Raw genomic sequence first — 4,735 nt, 5'->3', positions numbered from 1 at the left:
AAGTAAAATCCCTGACACTGCTGGGAGTGGAACCAGCAGTCCCGTGATAAGTAGATCATTTCGCAATCGAGGAGGTGGATACCCGACGTAAACTGCACGAGATATAAATGACATCACAAACTAAACTACCACTTTTCCTTTAGAAAGTAATAATCAGATCAGTACATTACTCTGAAGATTATTATTTTAATAGTCCGCCTCTGTGGTGTAGTAGGTAGCATGATTAGCTGCCACCCTTGGAGGCCTGGGTTCGATTCCCGGCTCTGACAGGAAATTTAAGATAAGGGGGCTGGAACCGGCTCCACTCAGCTTCGGGAGGTCAACTGGGTAGAGGTGGGTACGATTCCCACCTCAGCCATCCTCGAAGTAGTTTTCCGTGGTTTCCCACTTCTCCTCCAGGCAAATGCCACGACGGTACCTAACTTAAGGCCACGGCCACTTCCTTTCCACTCCCTTGCCTGTCCCTTTCAATCTTACACCCCTCCACAAGGCCCCTGTTCAGCATAGCATGTGAGGCACCAGGGCGAGGTACTGGTCCTCCTTCCAAGTTGTATGCCCAACCCAAAGTCTCGCGCTTCAGGAAACTGCCCTTGAGGCCGTATAGGTGGGGTCCCTTGCTAAGCCTGAGGATAAAACTGGTACTGGAGGGTAAATAGATTAAGAAAGAAAGAAAGAAAGAAAGAAAGAAAGAAAGAAAGATTGTTTAATAATAATAATAATAATAATAATAATAATAATAACTGCTTTAAAGATTTTCGGAGCTATCGGGGTGCTGCAATTTTGTCCCGCAGGGGTTCCTTAACGTGCCGGTAAACGAGCACATTCAGATCCCAGCGGACTGCGCGAGGATCGAACCAGACGACTTTAGCTCGAAAGACTACTGCCCTACCTTTGAGGTACTAATACCAGCACTTTAAGAATGATTTATTTAGTCGTTGTTGGGTATGTTTTATAAAAATTACTATTTGTTCGGGGCATCTACCTATAGAGATCTTTTGCCCCTACTTGCACCATATGATATGAACCTGCGTTATTGGAATTGCGGAAGTGTACAGTGTTGAATGTGAGGAAATGAACGCTACGGACGACACAAACACCCAGTCCCCAGGCCAGGAATATTAATAATTTACAATTAAAACCCCTGATCCGGCCGGGAATCGAACCCGATGCCGCCGGGTGACAGGCGGACGTATTCACCCTACACTGCGGGGCCGGACAAAGGGAAGTGAGCCAACGGCACGTGGTGTTCCTAAGCGGTCACCCATCCAAGTACTGACCACGACCAATGTTGCTTAACTGCGGTGATCGGACGAGAACCGGTGTATTCAACATGGTATGGCCGTTGGCAAATTCAGTGTTACTTAAATATGTTTGACATTAAATCAGATAATCAGCTCGCCAGGTGGATATGATCATTGAGGTGTCAGGTCTATATGGTCTGACGCTGTGGTTAGCCGGTTCGAGTCCTATTGGTGCAAACATTTTCACCATCAGAATGTTGCGTCCAAAAAGCATGAATTCAATTCCAAACCTCTTCGCAATTGTTGATTCGTCTGTCGAAAAGTGACGTAAGAAGAGATGAACTGGTATTACTGCAGGTTGTGAAAAGTGGGTGTGGCTTATGTGCATCATCAACACCAAGTTACTTAATAGGCTTAGAGATTTAATTCACATTCCAAACTTTGGGTACATAATCTCTAGAGTAAGCAACGAAACATGACATTCAAGAAATAATCGTTTAGGTGTATTTCGTTGACGTCCCCACTTGCATGGAAAAGACTCCTAGGTGCTAATCGACAGAAGTAATGTACATCCTCTCCCTACATCATCATCATAATCTTATCCAAACGTGCAGGTTCCCTATGGGCGTCAAATAGAAAAACCTGCACCAGGGGACATATCCTCTGACACTTCCGGCTCTAAAAGCTATACGATAAATAAATAAATAAATAAATGAATAAATGAATAAATGAATAAATGAATAAATGAATAAATGAATAAATGAATAAATGAATAAATAAATGAATAAATAAATAAATAAAACCAGAAATTCAAAATATTAAAATTAATAATGATGTCTAAACATCTCCTTTCCCTAATGCATGCTTACTGGAAATACTTTAAAGAGAAAGCTGACATACCGTACTGGGTTTATTGTGTTAAGAAGGAAACCACACTTTCTAAAGTCGACATAGTTAAATGTAACTTAAAAGCTTTTCAGTCTGTCAAACACACAAGTTCAAAATATAATGTATAACACTATAGCATACCTGAAAAAAAAATATAAACACAGAATGACATGTTTCGTTCTACACGATCATCTTCAGTTTCTATCAAACCACTTCAAACCATGTCCGCCTCTGTTGCGTAACGGTTAGTGCTATAAGCGGTTCGATTCCCCGTACTACCAGAAATTTAAGAATGGCATGAGTATATAGCCGTAAGCATGGCGACCGCCTAAGCATAATCAACATTTAAGAATATAAAAATATATTGTCGTTTCAACTGTAAATTACAGTAATAATGACAGAATAATAGGAATACGTGGAACTAAATATAAAGAATGCAGAGATATATAAAATGCTTGTAAACGATTACCATCAAGGAATGGTGGGTAATGGCATAGATTATCATTAATATCCTAAGGAAGACGGTTAACCGAGACCATCTACTTTGCATGTTACAATAATTTAAGGTCTTAAAGAGATTTCTAGAATTGTTCTTTTGATTATATTCAAGGGATGTATAAAGCTATCCAGGTTCCCATTACTTTTGAACTATGTCAATTGCAGGGCATAAAGGAAAACTAACACACTTCCTTGGGATAGGAGAGTAGCTTGAAATTCATTTTCCATTCTGTATTACGAGAGTATATAGCTCAAGCTAGGATGGAATGCGAAACTCTAAAGGTTTGCATTAGGACTAAAATACGGTATATAAGAAGCTGAGCCTTGGAAAACTCATATTCCAGTGCTCTACAATGATATGAAACGGATTTGTAATAAGCCAAGCAGAAGGTAGAAATGCAAGAAACTTAAAGAGACTAGAATGAAACCCGTTCTCCGCGGAAGTATAAACAAAATTCATCTGAGGACTACCGTGTATGATAGGTAAAGCCACATCACATTCCGATGTTTGTTTTCGAGCAGGCAAGCTAGGGGAGATCTTTAGAGCGAAAGAGAGAGAGACAAAACGAGCAAATAAGCAGGCAGGGGTTTCAAAACGACCTGGCGGATCATGCTTATAACAGTCCTGAATGTACTTACAGTATAACTTCATACTACCCCTGTCATGAACTGGAGAATGTACCGTAGTTGCACATGAAGTTTATGAAAATTTGTGCTAGCAGTATTAGACTTAATGTGATTTTCGATACGGTATGCGGTAATGTCACGTGACCCAGTATGGTAAATACAATAATAATAATAATAATAATAATAATAATAATAATAATAGTATGGACTCAGCTACCATGGTTCAGACATTTCAATTTGTCGCCATCTGGCTGTTTGCTCGTCAATTCGACGTTGCGTTTCACTCTAGGCCCACTAGATGGCAGACTGAGTAAACCGAAACTCTCTTGGGCACCTGTGGCTGAGATTTAATGAATTTTGTCGAGGTAAACACCAAATGTGTCATCTGAGATCTTTTACATGCCGACATTGTTCGACATGGAGTGTCGAATGGACTTTTTCCGCCCTTCAAAAATCCGACCACCGCTGCCGGTTTTGAACCCGCTATCTTGGGATCCGGAGGCCGACACTCTTCCACTGATCCACAGAGGCAGCTGTAAATACAATACTGTTATTACAGTGACAGAGATTCTGACGCGTAGTCAGACACGTATGGATATAATATTACATAATCGTAATTGTACCTGTGGTACACCCGCCCCGCGCATTTAAATTAAGCGCCTTGGAGAATGCCATCTGAAATATAAACCTTGCAACAACTAGAACAAGAAGTGTGAACATTTCTCAAAAGATCTCTCTACTATAAACTTATGTTGTGCCGTCTGGTGTAAAGATGAACTATTAAATGTCTAGATACATTTTGTATGTAAATGTTACCTAAACTGGAATGTTTAGTGTTCGTGTTTGATGTGCAAAACTTACCAACACTTCTGTCTCTTCCCACCAACTTAAGGCGTTGGCCAGTCAGACATTTTGTACATTTATATATTCACCAATGACAAAATTTTGAAATTTATTTGATTATCCAATGAGAATTGGGGGAGTGTCGGGCTGTTAGCCCACAGTTTTCTGGAACCTTCCCATCTGCTATAAAAGCTGGCACTTTTCGGACCAGGTTGTCTTAGTGATCGCTCCAGTCTGGAGTGTGTTCGTAACGGAGGCGGGGGCGCCTCATTCATCTTCGGGAGGTCCACCAGCTCAAGGTAATGGCAGATACAGTTTAAAATGTGATAGTCCTTCAAAGCTAGCTCGAGGGGAAGGTTCCAAATCTTTAGTAAGGTAATTTTATTTCCTAAAATGTAAATTTCGAACTCTAAATGAACATTTCAAACTAGTCGAAAGAACTTAACCGAAATCAGGGAATACAGAGTGAGGTACCCTCTCGTATTCCCTTTCAACTTGATTTTGAGGTGACAATGATTTTGTAACCAATTCTATCCTGTAATTTTGTAACTTAAACATTTTTCTCCATCTAGTCACTCAGTAGTATAGACTTAGCCTCTGTAACGTCGGGCCATAAGCCCAAATAGGGTTTTATGCAT

General features: G+C 40.5%; 1 non-coding gene across 1 annotated transcript; it reads right to left on the bottom strand.

Moving 5' to 3' along the window:
• Positions 1 to 1,228: 1,228 nt before the first annotated feature.
• On the bottom strand, positions 1,229 to 1,347 carry LOC137501091 (5S ribosomal RNA). Its single transcript, XR_011018349.1, has one exon. It is a non-coding gene; the product is annotated as a 5S ribosomal RNA (ribosomal RNA).
• Between the last annotated feature and the right edge of the window lie 3,388 nt (positions 1,348 to 4,735).

The sequence above is a fragment of the Anabrus simplex genome, chromosome 5 (genome assembly GCF_040414725.1).
Source record: "Anabrus simplex isolate iqAnaSimp1 chromosome 5, ASM4041472v1, whole genome shotgun sequence".
NCBI classification, from domain to species: domain Eukaryota; kingdom Metazoa; phylum Arthropoda; class Insecta; order Orthoptera; family Tettigoniidae; genus Anabrus; species Anabrus simplex.
The sequence above is the reverse complement of the archived record's forward strand: the minus strand, read 5'-3'. Positions and strand labels throughout refer to the sequence as shown.